This window comes from Aythya marila, assembly GCF_965140915.1.
Source record: "Aythya marila genome assembly, chromosome: 3".
NCBI lineage: Eukaryota > Metazoa > Chordata > Aves > Anseriformes > Anatidae > Aythya > Aythya marila.
Genome location: NC_139044.1, coordinates 3,302,231 through 3,325,857, shown reverse-complemented (window position 1 = coordinate 3,325,857; position 23,627 = coordinate 3,302,231). Strand labels below are relative to the sequence as shown.

At 49.5% G+C, this 23,627-nt stretch overlaps 1 protein-coding gene across 2 annotated transcripts in view; it reads right to left on the bottom strand.

The window, feature by feature from the left end:
- PAK5 (p21 (RAC1) activated kinase 5) overlaps window positions 1-22,199 on the bottom strand; it is an 82,438-nt gene extending 60,239 nt beyond the window's left edge. The window contains exon 1 of one of the 2 annotated variants that reach the window (XM_082757575.1): window positions 22,113-22,199. The gene's annotated coding sequence lies outside the window, so the exon portion shown is untranslated. Of the gene's footprint in view, window positions 1-14,231; window positions 14,328-22,112 lie in introns of those variants that run through there. The other variant, XM_082757576.1, reaches the window with a different exon arrangement.
- Between the last annotated feature and the right edge of the window lie 1,428 nt (window positions 22,200-23,627).

Genomic DNA, 23,627 nt, shown 5'->3' with positions numbered 1-23,627 from the left:
TCCAGGATCGGGGTATGTTTTACACTTAATTAAATGTCCGAGTTGGTGTTTATTAACAGTCAGCTCTGAGGCCCCTGGATAAAATAAGATGGACTCCGAATTAAAAACGTTGGTTTAGACAGCCCGTACTACCTAGTCTGAAAGTCATGCCACGTTCAAGGAAAAGGTCCCACACATGTGGTGTGAGATGATGTGAGTGAGATAACAAGCAGACCCCAAAATTCATAACTGGGAAGGCTGTTTTTCAAGAGCAGAAATACATACATAAAACCTTGTTTGCAGGCTTTTATCATGGCAAAGCACTACCTGCTGGTTAGGATGGGGCAGGGCTGCCTACGCGCTCAGCCACGTGTCCAGTGCAGGAGGTGTCCAAGCAGACAAACACCTGCAGCCATCCTCCCGTGACACCTCCACCACGTCAAACCTCGCTGTCAGGCCTTAATGACCTTCATTTCAGGGAGGCAAGAAGATGTCCCTCTCTTCTTCGGTTTTACAAGGTGAGCCGACGCTCCAAATGTAGGTTAGACCAGGAAGGGAATACCGTAAGACTTCCTCAAGTGGTTTGAGGAATGGAGACCCAGAGTGGCTTAATTAAGGTTAAATAATCAAGTTCAACTTCGCATAATTAAAGTTAACCCCTATCAGAATTAATAGGCCAAAAATAATAAACTGCATGAGAAGAGTAAGAAAGCCAGTCCAGAAAGTCCTACAGGCAGGAACTCGGCTATTCAAGTACCAAAGCCTGGCACTCACAGTAGCAGGAAAATGGACTCTTGGAGGACTCATGTCCAGGAGCAAAAAGCACCAGGAAAACAGCAGGAAAATGAAGGCAGTGGAAATTCAAGCTTCAAAGATTTTCCAAGCAGAAAAACATCGGGCTTCAGAAGTCTTTTTGTAGTTGTTTAAATTAGTTCCATGAAGATTGAAGAGTAAAAGCTGAAAATAAGATTGGTGCAGCAAGGAGGAAAATATTTAGGAATCAAAGGATACAATACAATGTTCACACGTGGGAAAAAAAATGATGATAAAGACTTTGCTGGAGAATCTTTGCAGCAGTTTTCATCGTAAGTGGTATTTGGACAAGTCATGCACCATGTCCCTGATGACTATTGCACAGACAGGTCATCACAGACAAATCAACCAAAATACATCAGAGAAGTGCACAGAAACAACAGCAGCTCCTGCCTGAAAGATCCCAAAAGAAACAAGAGGCTGAAAAAGAGGAGAATGTTAAGAAGAGTTGAGACATCCAAGAGTTTTGCTCACTGCCTTTTTGGTTATCTGCCTTTTCTTCTAGGATATTTTAATTATTGAGAAAGCAGTGGCTTTAATTGCTAGAAAACACCGTGTATGCAGCGGGCTCAGAGCTGTATCCTAGAAAATTAGGAATAAAACCTTTTAGCTCTATCTACATAAACACTAATTGGCATTCTTTTCTGCTCTATCTTGAAAATTACAACGACCGAGAGATGACCTGGTATCGTTACAAACCCCTGCGGAGCAGCAGCTACACGTCTCGTGCAAAAAGCAATCCAAATGCGCTGGTTTAGTTTGTGAGATATTCTGTAAGCAGGTCTGTTTAACCACCAGTGGCAGGTGATGCCAAGGCGAACGGTCCTGTTGATCAAGGTATTTCAAGAGCTAGCGAGTGCAAGGCAGAAATGCAACCACGTGGGTTCAGGGCAGCAAGACCGTTTCTGATCGCATGAGCAGGAAAATGGTGGCAGGATCAGCCAAGCCTCTGGTGCTGGGGCTGCTAATGGCATCCAAGCATTCACAGCGGGTCTCACCTCCAGTGCCTCAGGAGGCGTGTGATCAGATATCCTTAAATACACCGGTCCCTCTGCATTGCTCTTAAGCAAGTTGGTATCAGGGTGCACCCTTCACCTGCCGTCCTCCCCACCTGTACTCGTCCTGATGCACGGGCACAGAAGCGTCCTGAGTGCTCCCCAGAATAATTCCCTGAGCTCAAAGAACAATCACAGGTAAGCAGAACTTCTCCAAATCTGTCACTGGCCACACTGGCTAAGACTGTGCATGTGCCCAGCAGGCAGGGAATAGCTGCTTGCCATCCTCTGCCCGTATCCCAAATGCAAGCTGCAAAACTCAGCCGGGCATCCTGGAAGGCTCTTTGAGGTCTGAGTGCTGAAGTCAGAAGCAGCTGCTTTTTTTCTTCCCCTTTAACACGATGATAAACCCCCTTGATTCAACCAGAGGAGTGCCTGCATCAGGCACCCAGAGACATCACCGCTTAAACCCTTTTTCCTCCTCATCCATGCACATCTGGTACAGCTGCACTGAAGTCAACAGGCTCGCAGCAGCTGCCATGACCGACCGCATCCCTAAACTCTCCCATTTCTTCCTCATTAACGTGGCGGAGGCAAACGAGAGCTGCTGCTGCCTGCTGCGACCATGATGGGGTGGTGCATCGCTTCCTATAAACAAGAGGGAGAGCAGCTGCAGACACAACTCTCCCATCTCCGTGAGCTCCTCGAGGCGCTGCCGACCCACCGGGAGATGCAGAGGAACCAGCCGGGACAAGAAAGGTGAGTGAGACAGAAAGGAAGCCCCTCAGCAGCCTCTGGTCCTGCTGCATTCCCCACACCTTGAGGTGAAGCCACAGTGAGCAGGGCAGCCAGCACGGCCGGTGCTGCTTCCCCTAGGGCTTTAATCCCCCCCAGCTGGGCCCTTCTCTCCGCACCGCAGAGCCGCTTTTCTCGACTGCCAGATGCGCAGCGGGGACGTCGGGCCTCTTCACGTGATGATCCCTTTCTCCCCAGGAAGGATTTAGTTGACTGAGGTTGCTGCTGAGAGACTTCGGTTTCCACGAGCCAAGTGCTTTGCTCGGGAGGTACAACCCCTCTTGTTTCTTCCAAACGTTGCCGGTTTCCGTAACGCTGCAGAAAGCTTTCCCATTTGTTTCTGTGATGTCCCCGGCGCTACTCACAGCTTGCTGCTCGCAGACGAGCTTGTGCAAAGCAGCACCTGCACGTCAAGGATCCACAAAAAAAAAGCAATTCCCATTGCTAGGCTGTGGCTGGGCGTATACAAACCTCTCCTGCAAAGCTCCTGTCTGATCACCCGGGAGCTGACACAGAAATACTTCCCTTCAGTGTCACCACCAGGGGTGAGAGCCCTATCTAGCTCCAAAATCCCTGCAGCCCTCCTACCACCAGCACCTTCCGCTGGTAAATTTGGCTGATCTCAGCCTGCGGGTTCAAAAGTTCCCCAAGGGAGGGATGAAGATATAAACAGAGCCTGATCACATAAGCCTCCTTAGGAAGTTGGGCTAAAAAGAGATTTGACTTTCTACAGTGCCATGATACGGCACGCTAAGCTGGTTACAGGGCACGCACGGGGAATCACTGCTAGCCCTGCACATCCTCAGGGCACGGTGCAGGTACTGATCTCACAGCTCCTGCCAGGCACTGAGCCAGAGGTTTCCCCTGCCCCGGGACCCAGCAGTGCCCACACCCCACCTCCAGCCCCCTCCGCTCCCACTTTGTCTCTAAAACCAAGCGTGTGCTCCCCGCTGCTATTTTTATACCCCGCTATTTTCCGGCTCCTTCCCAGCCGGTTATTCACATAATTGCAGCCACACCACCAGATTACGCTAATGGCTTAAGTGTCACGTTCAGCCCCAGAGCTAACAAACCTCCCCGGGAGCCACATGCCGAGTGCTGCCTGCTGTCCTCAAATCAGGGACCGAGTCTCTGCAATTACGACCTCGCTACCCCTTCTGTAATTAACAGGGTGCAGTCAGAGCCAATTAGTAAGAATGGTGCGGAAAAGCTCTAATCGGTCTGAACGGGGAAGTTCACCAGGGAACAAGTGACACATTGCCCCCAGGACACACGCCAACGTGAAGGGAAAGTGGCCGTGAGCACCTACCGGAGACTTCAGCCCAACCAGAGATGGGCAACGGGCTTCCATTCCCACGAGCCACATCCCACCCTCGCTCAGCCTTAGATCCCAGCTGCTGCCCAGGAGCAGAAGGCTTTAAAAACCCAACACTTTCACCAGCTTCCACTCCGGGGGAAAGCTGGACTCGAGGCAGGCCCCTCTTCCTTGCGGGTGCATGCTTGAAGCAGGGATGAGGCTTCCAGCACCTCTCCTGCAGCAGAGCACAGGACTGTCTTCCTGGAATTGATTTTTTATTAGCCAAGTCAGTAGAGCGATAATTATTATAGCCCCCTGGGGCCGACAGCTACCAGCCACTTACAGGGCAGCAGGGAGATAAATACAGCATTTACACGTACATATAATCGTTTTATTTCTGCATTAAATATTCATTTCCAAAGGGTTTCCCAGCACGTGGGGGATTTCCAGAAGCACTGTGCAGAAGCCAGCTCTGCTGCTCTCTCGGGTGTCCCCTTTGCTGCATTTTTGCCCAACAGGCTACTCACAAACTTTTTGTTTGCTAACAGGCTGCTGTGGCTCCAGCCAGCTTCACGTGGTTGAGGCAGGACCAGCCTGGCACGTGGGGGAGCACAGAAACTTCTAGGGCTGCCAGGGCATTCACCAGATGTCCTACACTAAGATATCAGCCTGGAAACCACGCTTCACCCCCAAATTGCTCCGATCATTTTTCCCTTCTTCAGAGCAACCAAACCCAACTTGCGGCTGCACCTCGCACAATTCCCTCGGCCCGACTCACACCTCAGGACCAAGCACCAGACTGGAAAATGCTGCTGAGCCAGCAGAGGGGCGATGCTCTCATACCAACAAAGCCTCTCCGCAGCGCAGGAGTCCAGGCAACCCTCGCCCCAGCATTTTGCAGCAGCTGCTTTTGCAGGGATAAATACGGCCTCGTGGGCAGTTCCATCTGCTGGCCCACCAGAAACGGCAACATTGGGGAAAAAAACAACAAAACAAAACAAAACAAAAAAAATGCCACCACGAAAACTCCCCGAATCTGTGTTTCGCTCCAGTGATGACACATTCATCCTCCCAGCTGCCTTCTCAGTCGCTCAGAGCCTCTCCAAGAGTTTTGGGACGTGGTACTTAAAAATACTTTTCATCGTTAGCTGGGGAGAGAGGAGGGATGACATAGCAGGGAGAGGAAGCGAGTCTGGTCTGAGATTCTTGCTAAGTGCCAAGTTTACTGCAAGGGGCAGGAAAGAAGCCTAACAGAGTCATCTATCAGAAAATCCCTACGCCTTGAGACCTTTACCAAAAAGTACTTTTGGTAAAGTACCAGTACTTTACCAAAAAGCCCCCCATGAAGCCAGGGGCACGAGGTGCAGCAGGTCAGCACAAGCACCCAAGATCCCATTTGCTTCCCTGCTTAGGAATCAGCTTCAGACGAATTCCTGGAAGGTTTTTTTACTTCTTTTTGCACCAGAGACTGACCAAGCCCATGCCAATGTCTGTCTGAAGAGCTCATGCGAGGCCCGTGGGATTAGGGCACCCCACCACCTAATTGCACTTGCTGCAAAGCCACCGAGAGCCTGAAAACACTCACCAGACCCTGGAACAGCTCACGCTGTTGGGTCTTCTGCTGCCACTGCCCTTTCCCAATGGAACTATAAACTCTCCCTTAATTGAAGTTGACAATGGAAAAGTAAAGAGATTTAAAATAACAAATGGTCCCCCCCCCGTTTCCCTGCAGGAAGGTCAGAGATGCTTACTGAACTTCAGCTTAGCTGCTAAACAGGAACACCAGCAAGTAAGGAAAAGTGTTAGGGGTACCTTGGCTAAGTTAGCAACCAGTCTTCCTCCAGGAACAGCTCCTGCACCGTCAAAATTCTGCCTTTTTTTTTTTTAATCACTTAATAAAAAAAGCAGTGAAAAGAGAAAACTATCATTTACCACAAGGACTGTAGGGGTACCTACAGAACCTGCCACAGCAGCTGCTAACAAAACACCCCCGTGGAAATATATTCAGGAGACCTGGGTGCAACTGCTCTACGTTATGGGGGCAGCTCTGCCTAAACCACATCCCTGCAAAATGGAAATGCAACATGCACGAGCTGGGAGACAACTTCACCCCCCGTGTCATAGCCATGGAGGATCCTGGAAAAGCACAGACGCCTTTGGGGTCAGCCTTCACAAAAGGATCTTGATAAATGGAAAGGATACAGGAGAAAGCTGTAAAAATGACTGGATGGGAGGAAAATGTCTTAGAATGAGAAATCTGGAGCTCAATCTGTTCAGCTTGGTTAAAGCAAGACTGAGAGGTAACGTGATTACTGCATAAAACACCCTTCACAAAGAAAATATCATGTAAAAAGGGCTTTGTTATCGCTAATAAGGAATAAAAGGAAGCACTGGCTGACAGCTGAAGGTAAGGAAGAGCTGATAAAGCAAGCATTTCCATACAATGAACCACTAATTTCCAGACGAGGCTCTCAAATAAAGCAGCGGATGCCGCAGAAAAAAGCGTGGTGGGACACAGCGTGCCCTGTGCCAGGGCAAGCGGGAGGAAACAACAGCCTGAGAAACGATGGAAAAAGGACAACGTGATTCTGGGGGCTCTTTGGGCCTAACCTTCTGCATCTAGGCAGAAGTAGTCGGCTGGGACACCTCGCGTGGACAGGGAGCAGCATTACACGTACCTCAATGCGCTGAGCCGGGTAGAAGTTGGAGAGCTCTGCCTTGCAAAAGCCAGGCTCTAAGAAAACCTGCAAACACAGGTGCCACCATTACGCTCTGATTTCATTCAAGGCTTTCAACGTATTTGAAAACATGATAGGTAAGTGAGGAAAAAAAAAAAGCCCTGCTCTTAATTGCTGTTTCCTCTATTCGCTTCCCCACTCGCTAAGCAATTATGAGGGATATTAAACACACGAGGTAAAAACATTTGCTGCTACCTTTCCTCTCCTCCAAGAATCATCCGGTGTTTGCCCACACAGCATCAGAAAGAGCATCTCTCATGCTACTTATTAAAGTTTAACCATGTTTATTTCACATGGTAGAGCTCCTCTTTGATAAGTACTGATCCAGGTAACACAAAAATAGCTAACAAAGAAGAGCAGCCAAACAAGCTTGGATTTGTGTCATGGTGTTTGCAGGAGCCCAACAGTGACAGGGGGCATGTCCATGCTGGAAAAAAAAAATGGTGAAGAGCAAGAAGGAACGGTTTTGAGCCAGCAGCATAATGTTGGAGGAGTATTTCAGCATCCTCTTGCACTAGGGTCGGCTTTTTAGGTCTAGGGAACGCTCTGCCCTGCAGAGGCAATGGGTTTTGTGGGAACTCCAGCAACACAGACAGCACGGACTGCTACTGGCAGCTGGTAGGGAGGCAAAAAAAAATAAAGGTGGAGGTTTCTAGGAAGTCTTACAAGAGCCACACAACCCCTTGGTCTTCTTCCCTGGCTAAACAGGGAACCCATGTCCTAAAAAGCCCCTTTGGCATGTGTTTAAGCTCGGTACCTGAAGCAGGCAGGGTTAGCCCTACCTACCTACTGCAGAGGGGTCTGCTTTGCATAAGGCTCATGTAAAGCCCATCAAAGCCCTCAAATGAGGCTCAAAATGCTGCTGCAGCGGCGCATAGGATTAATGCTGGTCCTTCTACAGAGGGGTGAATGTCATTTACAGAACTGTGTTAATTCCTGATTTGAATTTAGATGATGTTTTTAAATAAGAAACAAGCTCAGAACATCCGCTGGGAATCTGTGACTTGGATAAGCCTTAATAAGTCACCAAATACAAGCGAGAAGTGCACTCAGACCGCAGTGCTGTGCAAAAATAATAACAACAAAAAGGAAGATCACTTCTAGAGAACAGAGAATAATGGCTTCAGATTGCATATTATCGACACAGCTGATGTGCTTAGCATGATGTGACAGCACTAATGAGCTCAAAATCAGTGAGCTCAAACTATAAAATACGCTCTTGTGAAGAAAGAGATGAGTAGGACAAGTAGGAGATTCTGCGTAGGGTTTTCCTACAAAAGGCACTTCTCTCAAAAGGAGGCAGCAAGAACTAGGAGAAGGAAGGCTGTGGAGCAGACCAGATCAAGATGAAGGGGGTGAGGAGGCAGCAAAGCCTCACCTTTACTCCAGCCAGACTCTCCAAGTGCTGGCAGCTGATGCTGCATGCCCTCAGCAACTCCTCCTGTGGCGGATGGATGGTAAAGCTCAGGTACCACTGAACTCCCCAGAAGCTCATCATACCTAACGTACCTGCATCTTCTTTTTTTTTTTTTTTATTTTTTGCAGGGTGATTTTCCAGCCTGAAGCAAGCAGTATTTGCAGGAGCAGTAAGTGCAAGCCCCCATCAGGGACGTGCAGCTAACAGGAGCATCCCAGCACTGCTCCTGGCTGCCCCAGCCCCGTGCCATAAGCCCCTTTCACACGCACCAGTTTGTTTCGGCTTCATTAGAAATGCTGGTGCTACTACGCTACCCAACAGCTCTCCCCAAACTGGCGGCGTGTTAAAAGACAAGACAGTCCTACACTTATCTAGGAGGTGGTGCTGGGGAAACTTCCCAAGGGTGGAAAGGCAGCTCGGCAGCTCCAGCTGGATTAGCATGCAGCCCACATCTTTACATCGCTCCTCGGCACGGGGAAGGCTTTCTGTGGAGAGACGTGGAAGAGACAGCTGCACTGAAGAATTAAATTTAAAATGCATTTACTTCCAAAGTGGGTGAAAAAATGTCTCTTAACTCCTAATCTTTCATATCGTGGACTCAAGTGAAACGGATGTTCTTTTCTTTTCAAGTCATGCAATTTAATGTGATGCTTCCCAGCAGGCTGCATTTGCTTTAAATGTTTGCGTTCGAAATGTGGAACCACTCCCTCCTCCCCTTAATTTTATCTAGAATTATGAATCCTTCATTTGCTTAAATCTAATCAGAAGAGATGAGCCTCAGAGAACCACAGCCTCAGTCTGGGACAATCTTCTGCACCCTTCAGGACACAGAACATTTGGGAAATGCTGCGGAGAGACTCGGTAGCTGCATCCACCAGGACAGAGAGGAGCCTGCAGGCAGAACTTGGGGCTGAGGCACACCGTCCCCTAAGAGGCCCAGAACACCACTGAACTGCTACGGAAGAGGGTGGGAATGATGAGGACTCGAGCTGACGCTGGGAGCAGTTCCAGCCCTGGGGGGCAAAGGCAGCGTCCTCTCAGCAAACCAGGGCAAGGGCCTGGCTTGGAAAAGGCAGGAAAGAAATCTTGGAACCTTGATGAATAGTTCCTATAAACATCAACCTAATGCTCAGCAATAATCGAGCTGAAAATAGATAGACAAGGATTCTTAAGAGACAGAGAGAGGAAACAACGCCAGCAAATACCCCGATGAGACAGCACATGTCGAGGCACCGGCTTTGCGCAGAGCCAGGCTCTGCCTGTGCCTGCCTGGGGCTTTGCTGCAGCTTATTTAGCTGTAGCAGCAATTCTCCTATTGAGCAGGTGGCTTAGCTCTGTACAAAGCCACAGTGCTTGTTCCAGGAGTACTAACAGGTGGGTGTTCTGCGGGGCACGGAACGGCGATGAAATCCAGACCTCGGCAAGATCAGTTTTAGGTGCAGCAGAGAGAATAAGGAGCAAGCATCCAGCGTGTTTAAGGTGCTCCACAGGCAGTAAACATGGATACAACACGGACACGCAGACCTGACAAAAGAGGATGGTGCTAAAGCACGCTGGAAAACAAACACAGCCCCAGGCAGATCCCAGAGCCAAGAGGAAGAAGCCATCAACCTCAACCTCCTGTTCCTCCCAGCAAGGAGGAATAAATGCCACCGGCAGCAAGATGTCCCTCCTGGAGGCAGCACGGGACGCCGATGACTCGCTGCTTTTTTAGTATTAGGGGCAGTCAGGACTAGGAGCAGAAATACCTGGCTGCAGGAGAGGCTGCTGACCTTACAAGAGGGCTGGGAAGGCTCAGTGGGTAAAAGCCCCCAGCAAGTGCTACTAGATAGTAATTTCCACCTGCAATATCAGCCTCTGCCTGCATTTCAGCTGAGCCTCTGGGAAAGTCTCTGCATCTGCTGGCTGCAGCCCCACTTGGGGGCAGGCTTTGAGGAAGCGTGCAGAATGCCAGGCACACCTGCAGGGGAGCCGAGAAGGAAGAAAGAACATCCAAAAACCAAACCCTTACCCTCACCCCAACCTCCTTTTCCCAGAATGGGAATGGAAAGGTGAGCAGAGAAAGGTACAGATAATAGGTAAAAGCGTACAGCAACTTTCAAGTTATTACTGAGTCTGCTTCTGTAGCAGCATTTTTAACGTCCTCTTATTTCTCTATGGCAACTTGGTCCGACCTAATAGTAACCCTTTAATTAGAGAGGTGCAGTTTCACAATTCACCAGCCCTAAGTTCTCAGCTTTGCCATAAGTCATGTTTCCTTTTGACCCCGACAAGACTTCAAGTGCAGCACTGCACTAGTTATGCCAACGTACAAAGCTTAAAAGGAAAAATTAAAAACTGAGAATGTTCATTTATTTATTTACTTAGAAAGAGCCTATATTGTGGTAGACTCCCTCCCCCCTTCCCAGGTTTTGAATCAAACACCTCTATGTCAACATATCCAGATACCTGCAAATGGACCTCCCTCTCTGGCAACAACACCCACTGATAATTATTGTCCTGCAAAAATCTCAAACTTGACTGCCTTGGGGCAATGGTCAGGGCAGCAAAAGAGCCTGAAGATTTCTTTCATTTTCTAAGCTGGACACGAATCCCATTCCCTGTGCATCTCTTTCATCATTCTGAGGAAACAGAGGACAGAAAGAGTGTTAAATGCTGGAAGAACCAGAGAAACAAAAGACAAACTCATTCCTGAACCCCCAACCCATCACTGTGACAAGGCAGAGAACAACCAGGGATGAGAAGCAGACCGCCACTGCGCCGAGAATAAAGTTCTCTTTCAGGAGGACATTCGCAACAGCACTCGGGGACTCAAACAGGGACATTAGTTAGCTGTTTTATGCAAGAAAGACTGCTTGAATAATCAGTTTTTCTGATGTTGCCATGTCTTTTCATTTGTTAGCATGGAGCATAATTGCTCCTTGAAAAGCTGAATGATTTTAAATTAGATGGAAAGACGGTCACCGCAAGCAAAGAATTTTGAACGTTCCCATCCAAAGTTGAAGGTTTATAAATATGAGTTGAAAAGAGATGGAATAATTAATCTGGCAGCATTCACTTAATTTGTCCCCTTTCTTTTGTTTCTTCCTTACTATCCAAGTACGCACAACCCTGGTAATGAAGAGCAGGAAAATAAATAAATTTACCTAGACCAACCTCCTTGCCAGACCTGGAAGCCATCAGTACAGCCAGCAGCAGTGATTAAGCCCAGATTACGTTAAAACAAATTTGTCATGTCACTCAGAAGACTTCCACTTGGCATTGGCCCAAGTATTTCTGTTAGTCTTTATTTTCTCTCCAAGCACCGAGCAGTGCCACGGACTCCCCCTGGCTGAGGGACCCTGCTCGCAGCAGGACCAGGGCAGGATGCTTGGGGCTCGGTCTGCCTGCGGCTTGAACACCCCCAAGGCCAGAGACAGGATCGGTCGATCCCTCATCTGCAAGCTTTCTGCTTGCAGGAGCTATTTCCAGGCACTGAAATCATGACTCGATTGCTCCAGCAACCGAACCAACTCCTTCTTACCAGCTGATTCAGCTGAGCTCTGCCATCGTGCCTTTTCTTGGTTTGCTCGATGTATCTTTCCCAAATCCCTCGCTCTCTTATTTCTTCTCCCCCCCAACAAAGCACCATATTCCTGAAGGCAACCATCACCCTTACCAGAGGATTTTGCAGTTGCTATTTGTATACAGGGGAAGTCCACGGTGCCTTTTCTCTACAAATGCAAAGCTGCTCTTGCTCCACTGCGGAGCAAGCCCGGCCAGCGAGGAGCAGGGACGGCGCTGCCGGAGGAAGGGAGGAGCAGCAAAGGGCAGCAGAGAGCCTCCACGTGCTGCCTGGGAGGCTGGCAACTTGCAGCCACTTGAAAACTTCAGGGAGATTCAGGGTCATTTCTTCTGCTGCGAGCGTGTGCTGCCTTCAGTCCGCAGGCGGCGGGCGCTCTGCTGAAGATGACGCATCGGGGAGAGGAGATTTTAGTAACTGGGGCAGAGGAGGAGAGGCAGCGAGCGGTGAGAGGAGGAGGGAAATGAGCCTACATAAAGCAGCAAAACTCAGGAAGAGGCAAGGCTTTCTTAGAGGAGAGAAATGGAAGAGGGAGAGAGCAAAGTCCAGGGAGTTTTGGAGCAGAGGGGAGCATTTTACAGGAGAGCTGTGACCTTGTCACACCTTGTGCAGACACACGAGGAGACTTTCAGGCCCTGACTCCATGCCACCACAAAAGGCAGGAGTCCAGAGGCCTGCTGAGGTCTGAAATTCAAGACCAGTGTTTGCAGAATTACTGCACTGAGACCAAAGCTTCACTGGGCAGAGGCACCAGGCCATAAAGCTGGGTAATGCACATCCCCGTGTGCCTGTACAGCCAAGAGACAATACTAAAACAGCGGAGGAGTTTCCAGCAGTGAGTATCAAAAAACAGTCAAGTCGTCTGTAGCTTTTTTTATTCCTGACTTTTTAAACATAACTAACCACAGGTTCATCTTTAAGAGGCAGGGGAGGGAAGGAAATCTCGCCTTGATTCATTACAGCACTATGTACACATCTCACTTTAAGTGCCTAAGTCCAATTTAATTTGATTTGACTATATATGCTAAAATTGCTCAAGGAATAGATGACCCAGTTAGTCCTCAGACTGAAATCTGGGACCACGCAGATAGTACTGACAATTCCCATTTACATACTTCTTCTTCCTGCTTCAAAGCGTAGAGCCACGATCGTTTCTTCTCAAAATCATGAAAATGTAAGATGGGTAAACATCCTCTCCTCGCCAGTCCTTCCAGGTAACAACCATTTCACAGAAACTTTACTCCAACATGGCCAATCTAAGAGAGAAGTTGGCAAATTTCGCCACCAAATAATTGAAAATTGGGAATTTGAGGAGCACGAAGCACCTGGCACACCTCAGCTACCCATGGTCTTAATGCAATCCCCGTGACAAACCCCATCAGCTTCTGGCCCAAGCAACATGCTTCCATGATCTGCTTTGCAAACAGAAAGGTGAAGCTGCATTTGCTCCCCACATGCTCCCCACATTTGTGATCGTCCCCCTGTACTCGGCTCTGGTGAGGCCGCACCTCGAGTACTGTGTTCAGTTTTGGGCCCCTCGCTACAAGAAGGACATGGAGGTGCTTGAGCGGGTGCAGAGAAGGGCGACGAAGCTGGTGAGGGGCCTGGAGAACAAGTCCTACGAGGAGCGGCTGAGGGAGCTGGGCTTGTTCAGCCTGGAGAAGAGGAGGCTCAGGGGCGACCTTATCGCTCTCTATAGGTACCTCAAGGGAGGCTGTAGCGAGGTGGGGGTTGGCCTGTTCTCCCACGTGCCTGGTGACAGGACGAGGGGGAATGGGCTTAAGTTGAGCCAGGGGAGTTTTAGGTTAGATGTTAGGAAGAACTTCTTTACCGAAAGGGTTGTGAGGCACTGGAACAGGCTGCCCAGGGAAGTGGTGGAGTCACCATCCCTGGAGGTCTTTAAAAGACGTTTAGATGTAGAGCTTAGGGATATGGTTTAGTGGGGACTGTTAGTGTTAGGTCAGAGGTTGGACTTGATGATCTTGAGGTCTCTTCCAACCTAGAAATTCTGTGATTCTGTGATATGCTCATCCTTCTTGCACAAGGCCTTGTGCTCTCCTGGTGCCTCCAAGCAACTGGGATATCCTGGGTCCAGGCACAGCAGCTGCCTTTGCACCTCAGGTACTGTGAGCCCCCTTCTCTGGGGGCAGCACGGGCCGTACACCAAAGGGTAATCAACGCTCCGTGATGCTCTTAAAGAAAAACCAGTTAATCTGAGTTGTCAATTAACCCCAAAGACCCAAATCCCCTCCTCCCCAGCTGCCTGTGTGGCAGAGAGGGCTGCCTCCAGATCCATTCCCCATGCACACCCCAGACCTGCTGCCACCTGCAAAAGCAGCGCCTGGCACCTCACCCCCAGGGCCAAGTACTGCCCGTAAGGGACATCAGTCCCCGAGGGCTTTCCTCTGCCCAAACACCCATCAATTTTCACAGGACTCTGACCCAAACTGAAGTCTCCCCGGTTTTAAAGCAGACGCAAATTCCAAGTGCCAGCAGGCAGCTCATGCATATTTTTCACACAAAAAAAATGGGGAAGGAAAAAGGAACGGCCTGTACACAGCCCCGCTAGGGATGGCAGCAAAGATTTACTAGCAAAGGACAGCAGCGAAGCCTCCTACTTCTGAAATGTTATTACCTTGACATAATAGGACAGTGACCGTGTCGCAGCCCATTTCCATACTGTGCCGCCGGCTCTCTTGGGCCCGTGGCAAAGAAAGCAGCGCCGTGCAGAGGGCGAAAGCACCACGCACAAACCAGGCTGTCCACACCTCCCCTCAACTAAAGCCACAGAAACTTAACCAGTTATTAAAGGTCTTTCCAAACCGGGGTCTCTTGCAGTCACTGTCGACAAGTTCATCACCAGCGAGGCTCCGCTCCCCAACACTTGCCCGAGTGCCTTAGTTATTGCATCCGAGGGCTTTATGGCATTATTTGAAGCTTGCTATTTACCTAGTTACACAAGACCCAGCAGCTTAGAGCCTGCGCTCTGCCTGGGCTGCAAATCTCTGCAACTACCTCCAAAATAGCCCAGATTTTATGACCCGTTAAGCTTAATGATAAACCCTTGGATTTATGTTCCAGGCTAGTGAGCAGTGGGAGATCAAGGGCTAAGCTTTGATTTATCTGCAGGCCAAGGGAGCTTGTTATTTATTTCTTTATTCCTATTTTCCTCGGCACTTGCCACGATGACCGCAACACTTTGCTATGACATCATGGCACTTTGGGGCGTTATTTATATCACGGTCACGGCCGCACGTGGACCTTTTGTGGTGCTGGTGGGGCCCCTGCCAGCAGGAGGGGAGCGCTGCTGGAGAGCTCTTCCAGCTCCTACCCAGCCTCAGCCGAGCATCCTGCTACAGAGACGGTAACACCAGACCTCCCTGGTGGTGGGTAACGCGATGGTTTTCACCTGCAAAGACTGATGGAGGTGTGGGAATGGCCTGGGAAGGAGCGCTGTACTGCTCTGCACTGGTTTTGTTCATTGGTAGTGCTTTCTGCGTGCTGCCACTGGTGCTTGAGTTGAGATAAGCTCTGCTTTATGATGCTTTAAATCCAGAATCAGGAAAAGAGGTGTGTGTTATCCAATCTTTGCCTTGACTGACAACTTGACAGCCTTTCACATACTTGAAAAAAGCGGGCACTGTGGAGAGATGCTACTCAGCGTGGTCCAGTGCTCTGCTTTTATTATAAATCTCACTGCTTTAAGGGTTTCTCTGAAAAACCCATCTCTGGAATCAGGGGATTGCAAGAAAATCTTCCGTATGCTCTCAAAATTTGCTTTAAAAGGAAACACGGAGAAAATTAAATGCCCTACCTGGTAGGAAAAAGCCTTGAGAAACTGTTCATGAGGACCGCAAGTGTCCACACAAGTCAGGGTTTCACAATTGTGCAGCTTTAAATGCTCCTCACAGTGCCAGGCCCCCAGGTGTTGGTGCAAGCCCGCTGCCAGCACAGCTGGTTAGCAGCTCGAACACGGGCAGGTGGCTGCATCGCCAAGTGCCAGGGCAAAAGACTGGGAAAGTGCTGATAAATGCAGCACTACAAAGCTGATCACAACCTGGGCTATTTCCTTCCGTGATTATTCCATCCGTGGTACTGCGCTGCACGGGTCTATCAGACTGCTTTGGTAATATTGGGAGAGGATGGGAAAAGTAAACATTAAAGGGCAAATTTGGAGAAGCTGAAGCTTGCAGAACGAAGAGGATGTGCTTTATAATAAGAGGCATCTGTCAGGGGAGCCGTGCATTATCCAGTCTTTTCTCATGACTGACAACCTGACAGCTTTTCACGCATTAAAAACCCCTTCAAAAAGCATTAGTTAGCAATTATCACCAATTTTCCCATTAAGTCCATGAAACAATAGCTGCAGCTTAATTTCTAGCTGCATCAGGACAGTTGACTGTTTTTCTTCTGTTTGCACAAAACTGGGAGATGATGAAAAAGTGCAAGATGCCATTTCAGCAATAAGGGAAAGATGCCCAAGAGCAAAGCAAATAGCAAGAGACACGTGGTTCTCTTCCTAAGAGAAATTCTAATTTATGAGAATAAAAATTGCAAAAGCAATGCGTGTCGGGGGGGACATGCAGAAACCCTTTAGCCCTCAGTTAAAGATCTCTCACGCAGCAGCATCAGGATGTCACCAGCAAGAAGAGACCGTGGGCCAAGTCTAACAGATTCTGAGGAAAAAGTCAAAATACTTCTTCAAGCAGAAAGTGATAGTAAACGTGAGCCCGTGAAGTAGCCACAAGGCTATCAGGTTTCCCACTCGATACGTAATCCCTGGGGCTTGCTGTACCAGTGAGGTCCAAAGTCAGGCTGGATTGCCCCCAAATAAAGAAGTACTGGCCTTGGCTTGACTTCATTGCCGCAAACCTTTCCCTTGGAAAGAAGCAGCCCTGCTGACTGGTGGCATGGCCCATGCTCCTCTACCCCAGAAGAGGAAAAACCCATGCTTGCTGTTAGCCCTTTAAGAGACTGTGAGCCACTTTTTAGCTAGCAGGGCTCTGCATCAACCAGTAAATTATTTATCTCAGCCCTTGTACTCTGTAAGTACTTGAACAGGCAGCACTTACTCTCCCTGTGAATCCTGAGAGCGCAGCGAGCTGGTCCTCAAAGAGATGGGGATGGAAAGCTTCGGGTTTTCCACCCTGCTCCCAGGAACAAGCCCCCCGTGGCACGCACAGCACGTGGCTTTGCTCATGCTCCCCCAGAGTGGTCTTCAGGGTATGTATGACTCCCTCTGCCCCCTCACCAATGTTTAGTTTTGGCCTAAGGGCTCCCGGCCCTAACAACTTTCATTCCCTGCCGACCCCGCCGCAACTCCCCCCCACAGGACGGGGCTCTTTCCACAGAGCCACACAACCGCAGTCCCAGACAGCCCCGTGTGGGATCTTCCTAAGTTGTTTTCTTTTCCACTTCTCCTTTATCTCCTGTCCTAAAAACGTCAGAACGGAGATCAACAACTTGAAAGGCAATCACCACCTGCAACCGCTGCAGCAACGCTGAACTATTTTGGCAGCCAGGCCTCTCCCAGCACCGCTGCCGGGGCACACGCTGGCGCTGGGCAGACACAGCGTGTTCCCGGCCCTGGGCTGCATCGCTTCGAGCTTCTGGATGAAACACGGAGGTACCCAGACATTTCTTGAGATTACAGCCATCACCCTGGCACTGGAACGCTTTCCAGTAGCGCACTAAACTTTATGTTTCTGACATAAATCCCCCAGTTATGCTCCTTCCCCCAAACCCTGCTGGCACACCCTGCAGCCCAGGCCTGTCTCCCAACCTGCTGCCTCACAGGCAACAATTTTTTTTAGCCAGTTCTTCCTGCCCTTCGTGTTTTAGGTGACACAAAACACAAGAGGCAGGACATTTTGCTATTTGGACGAGAGGGGTTCAGTGTGCAAGCGCATGCTCCAAAGATCTGTCACGGTGGCACAGCTCGGGGAACATTCACCTTGTACTCACCTTGCTCTCACGAAAACCTTCCCACTTCTTCAGCCTACAAAAATCACCCCTCTCTATAATGCATTAAATCAAACATCCTCCAAGATCTAAGCAAAATGCAGCAAATCTGTTGTCTTTGGGGCCTTTACAAACAAGGTAGTAACAAATCTAATAGATGTAGAACCAGGCTCCCGTGGAGAAGGTGGGATTTGGGCCAACACATAAACCATTTAAGCGTTCTGACGTTTTATTTATATTGCATGAAGAGTTCAGGAACAACCCCTTCGAACTGTACTTCATTTATGCATCCCTCTATCTAAGCGCCCTTCTGTGAGAATCCCACAGAGGATTCATGAGAAGTCCTTTAAATGCATTTATTTACGTGGCCCAAACAGCCCGGCGAGGCATTAAGCGTTGTTCTTGTAATCCTGTGAAGTACCAAGAGCCTCCTGGGACAAACTGAGTCGCTTCAGCTCAGGACCAGATAGTTCTGCACCTGCCTAAAAAAGAAAGCTGACCACCTGAAAGTACAAAAAAGCCTTCCAAAGCAATTACCATAATCCCTCCTGTTACACAGAGGTTAAATAACTTCTGCGAGGTGGCTCAGCCACAGCACAGCCTGGATTAGAGCCGCGGTGCCTCCTGACTTCCAGCTCCGTGCTCAGCTCAGCGCCTTAAATAGCTCGAGTGCAAGGAATTAGCTCTGCACATACATCCAACCCAGGGAATGGGAGAGCTGGAGTTCAACTAGCGGTAACAAAGCCTGTGGAGAGTCCTGGGGGAGAAACGTAAAGTTTTAACCTGATACCACCACCCGAACCACCTGTATGAAGGCCTACGGCTACAGTTTGCTGCCATCAGTTTTGACAGTGAATTATCCACACACAGCAGAGCATGCTGCAATAAAATGTTTATAGCTACCAGCAGGAGCCTTCTTGGGGCATTTATTTGTTCCAGGTTTTCTTTGTTGGCGTTTTTTTTTTTTTGTCCTCTCCTTTGTCAACAAGGGTCTCTCCGTGCTCCTCTTTCTGGAGTACCTTCATGGCTATGAAGATAATGAAGTTTTTTTTGCTACGGAAGGAGTTGAGTGACACTGCACATTTTTATTTGCATTATTACGTATTTCTACAGTCATTTCTGGCCCGTGTGGCTTTCCTCTCAGAGGTGACTGCACACACGTGCTTCTACTACTCCACTGCCTGTAGCTGCAGCGTGCTCTTTTACTTGTCAGCTGCCTCCAGCAGAGGACAATAAATCTAAAACAGCCCGAAAAAAAAAGGGAAAATCTCTACTGCTTTTTTTGGCATCTGAGATCTTTGGCTTAGCCTATTTTTGGCAGAACATCTTTGTTCAGCAAGATCAGAGCTCCCACCCCTGTGACACCAGAGCACGTCCTGCTGCTGCCTGCCCTGCTTGCTAGCATCGAGCTCCAACAGCGGAGCTGGTGCACAGAGAGAGCCCAAAAAGAAAAGCACGAGAGCCAGGATTTCCCTTTGCCTCCACCTGCCAGGCGCTGAGCGAGGTGTGCTGCTCCTCTGCCTTCACCCCAGCTCACTGCACATGCACACCTCATGCAGAAAGCTCCCCAGGGTAAAAAAACGTCTCACCCTGTGCCAACAGGACCCCAGTCAGGGTGGCTCGTGGTGTGTAAATAGAAACACGTGTGCGTATCTCTGGTGTTTTAGTACGAGTTTTGCAGAAGAATGGTCAGAAATAGCAAAGGGCAGCCTGGTCTGTAGAAGAACCGAACTTAATTCAGATGTTTTCGTTTTGTTGGTTTGATTTAAGGATATATTCAATGTTTTCAGAGCTCTGTCTGCTCTGAGATGTAGTTACCTTCGTACTACAGGAGCATCTTCAGTGATAACACTCTGACTTGCCCCAGGAAGTCAAACAGTTGGAAATCATGCAAAATTGTGACTTTGCATGTCCTGGCTCACTCCACGATGCGAGCACGTGCTTCCTATCTCACTGCAGGACAGGCACTGCTTGGAAGGGGAGAGTCCTTGGACATTTGAGGCACAATGCTGGGCACAAATTCTGCGTTTGGTGCCAGAGCTGCAAGACAGCTGCTTTCACCAACGTAGCTGAGCCTTGTGAGAGCCAAATGCTGTGGCAGGTCGTAGCCCTGAAGGCCCTGTGACACTCCTCTTTCCCCAGGGGAAAAATAATAATAATAATTTTTAAAAAAGTAAGAGCTAAACATTCATTTTGTTAGCAAATACTCCACCTTCCTGGCAGGAGAGAGCCCTCCAAATGCGACACCGAGCTCCGCAGCCCTGCCGAGCCTGGCGACAGGCAGGCTGAAACACGGCACTGCCTGCAGCTCCCCGGAGAATCGGTGTGGTCTAATGGATTAACGGCTTTATTAGAGTTACCTGAACATTAAGTATCATTAGAGAGCCCTGAAATTTGCTCTATTTTTTTCCCTTTTGAACGGCCTCATAACTGACTGGTTTTTGGTGCTCTGCTGTTGATGTTTTTGAAACTTTCCAGTTTTCAGCTCTTTTCCGCAGGGAACAAAGCTGATGCAGGTGTGCTCTCTCCAGCAGGCAGGGCTCCTCACATCCCTCATCGCCAGCTGAAGCTGGTCCTAATAGGGGGCAGCTGCCTCAAATCAAGTTCTGTACCAGGAGGTTAGGGAGATCCTTTCTGCAGCTGCCACCAAGCAAGAGAGACGAGCCCATATCAGGCACCTGGGGAGGCATGAGGAGGGAAGCCATAGGAACTAAGGCTCTGCCAACCATTTTTTTTGAGCAAAATGTCATATAAAATGCCTTTCACGCTTCAAATGGCTATTAATAAGATGGAAAATGTTTAATAAATTATAACTAATGGAGATAAATAGACCACAGTTACAAGATGGTGAAAATGATATGCCCTCCAGGTGTGAGGGACATCAGACTCGTGACATTTCCATCGTTGTGCTCCTGGTTTTTGCCTGGCTGCAACCACTGAGCGTCCCACATGGGTGCCTGAGGGTTCACTCAGCTTCCACCACAATCTAGGAAAAAACCGCAGCAGACCAAACTCTGCTGAGCTGAGCAAGGAGCAAAGCAGAGCTGGCCCAGGAAACCCCATCAGGTTGGACAAACAGCACCACGAGCCAAAACAAAACACTAAGTGCAGGCTATCCCGAGGTATTTTAGCAGGAGGGCTTTGTTTGGGGTCTATGCACGCTCCAGAAACCCTTCACATGTACCATGGTACCCAACAGACACCCATTAACAGCTCCAGCGGATGGCACACAGCAGACTGCTGGTTTCAGCTTTTGCAAAGTAAGGCAGTGAACGCGGAGGGGATTTATGAATTTGAACAGGTTCGTGGCAGACACTTGAGATCCTTAATTGGAGCAACTTCAAAGCAGTAAATGAATTGAAGTGTCAAGTCTGAGTGTGATCAGAGCAGAGGAACAGGGATGCAGGTGCTTCCCCCCCCTACCTTTTCCCCTATTCCTCCCTGAAACCACAGAGTGCCCGTGGCAGATTCGTGCCAGCATCACCTCATGGGCAACGCCCAAGCCACGGGAGCTGGAGAGTCCTCCTTGAACACAACCAAAACCCCAATGACCCAGCCGATGCCGAAAAGCACTGTTTCCCCTTAACATCTCCCCTGCTTCAGTACTGAACGTGGGGTTGGAGGCGAGGCCGATGAGATAAAGCAACACTCAGCTCCTGTTAACTAGCACCACGAGAAGTTTGTTCTTAGCCAGCTGATGCCAGGGATTTACGCTGCTGACCAACTTTCTCGCAAAGCATTTTATTTCTGAAACTAACGGCACCCTGGTGACATGTTTCACTGTAGGATTAGCCATCAGACAGACACTGAGACTTCACTGAAAGCCAAATATTCACCTACTGCATTTGGGACTGATGAAGGTAGCCAGGACTAGCAAAACAGGGATGCCAAACAGCCAAAGCAATTACACAAGCAACAGCATTTACTACGCACACACACGATGATGACTGGTTTGCTCTCCCTTTCTTTACGGTAAGGTTAAAAAAAAAATGCAGAAACACCTAAACTCCGCTCTCAGCTGCTGCACGAAGGCGGGACCACGGCAGGCTGGGCTGAAGTCTTCTGAGGAAAATTAATCCCTTCTTGAAAGCGCGGTTTCACCTCGATCAAAAGCACTTGTAAAAAAAAAACAGCGTTTGAAGCAAGGAGAGAAAAAAAAATTAAAAAAAAGGAGCTTTGCGTCAGCACTTTCCAAACGAGTGCCACTGCCTTTTCCTCAACCCAAGCCGCGTTTTTCGCTTGGTCTGCCTCAAATTAATTTGTTTGCTGGAGCAACACCCTAATCCCGGATGGAACAAAGGCTCTCCATCCAAGGAGCAGAAACGCCACGAACCCCAAAAGCGCAGCGAGCCCTGCACAGCCCCGAAATTCACCCACGCGGGGATCGCCCCCGAGCATCGCAGCGACACGGAGCGTGCAACCAACGGGCTGCTGCTGCTGCTGCTGCTGCCGGCGGGGAACAAAGGGACGGCAGGCGGGCGGCTCGCTGCCGGCCCCGCGTATCCCCGGCACGGCACGGCACAGCCCGGTGCGGTCCCCCCGCTCCCCGCCCTACCTCTGCCGCCGCGCCCCCAGCGCCATCTTCTCTTCTCGCGGGCGGCGCCCGCCGGGCTCGGCTCGGTTCGAGCGGGTTCGGCTCGGCCCGCAGGTGCCGCCGCCGCGCCCCGCCCCCGAGGTGGGCGGGGTCTGGCGAGAGGACACGCCCCCCTCCCTCCCGAGGCCACGCCCCCGCCGCCGCCGCCGGGGGAAAGCGCGCGCCGGGAGCTGGCGGGTTGGGGTTGGAATTAGGGTTGGTTTGGGGTTAGCATTAAGGTTAGGGTTAGGATTGGGTTGGGGTTAGGATTAGGTTTAGGATTGGGTTAGGGTTAGCATTAAGATTAGGATTAACGTTAGGGTTGGGTTGGGTTGGGGTTAGGATTAGGGTTAGGGTTTAGGGTTAGGTTTAGGATTAGGGTTGGTTTGGGGTTAAGATTAAAGTTATGGTTAGGATTAAGGTTAGGATTAACGTTAGGGTTGGGTTGGGGTTAGGATTAGGGTTAGGGTTGGTTTAGGGTTAGGGTTTAGGGTTTAGGGTTAGGTTTGGTTTGGGGTTAGGATTAGGTTTAGGGTTGGTTTGGGGTTAGCATTAAGGTTAGGGTTAGGATTAACGTTAGGGTTAGGGTTGGGTTGGTTTGGGGTTAGGATTAGGTTTAGGGTTGGTTTCGGGTTAGCATTAAGGTTAGGGTTAGGGTTGGGTTGGGGTTAGGATTAGGGTTGGGTTGGGGTTAGGGTTTAGGGTTAGGTTTGGTTTGGGGTTAGGATTAGGTTTAGGGTTGGTTTGGGGTTAGCATTAAGGTTAGGGTTAGGGTTGGGTTGGGGTTAGCATTAAGGTTAGGGTTAGGATTAACGTTAGGGTTAGGGTTGGGTTGGTTTGGGGTTAGGATTAATTTTAGGGTTAGGGTTGGGTTGGTTTGGGGTTAGGATTAGCTTTAGGGTTGGTTTGGGGTTAGCATTAAGGTTAGGGTTAGGATTAACGTTAGGGTTGGGTTGGGATTAGGATTAGGGTTGGTTTGGGGTTAGGATTAGGTTTAGGGTTTAGGGCTAGGTTTAGGATTAGGGTTGGTTTGGGGTTAGCATTAAGGTTAGGGTTAGGATTAACATTAGGGTTGGGTTGGGGTTAGGATTAGGGTTAGGGTTGGTTTGGGGTTAGCATTAAGGTTAGGGTTAGGATTAACATTAGGGTTGGGTTGGGGTTAGGATTAGGGTTAGGGTTGGTTTGGGGTTAGCATTAAGGTTAGGGTTAGGATTAGGGTTAGGGTTGGTTTGGGGTTAGGATTAGGGTTAGGGTTGGTTTGGGGTTAGGTTTAGGATTAGGGTTGGTTTGGGGTTAGGGTTAGGGTTAGGGTTGGTTTGGGGTTAGGGTTAGGGTTACGATTAGGGTTAGGGTTAGGTTTAGGGTTTGGGTTAGTGTTAGGGGTTAGGGGTTAGGGTTAGGCTGGGAGTGTCTTGCCCCGCAGCATGCTGGGAGTTGTGGTCCTCAGGCCTTCCCAGTGGAAGCCGCTCTGTGATTGTCTCAGAGGAGCCCAGGGCT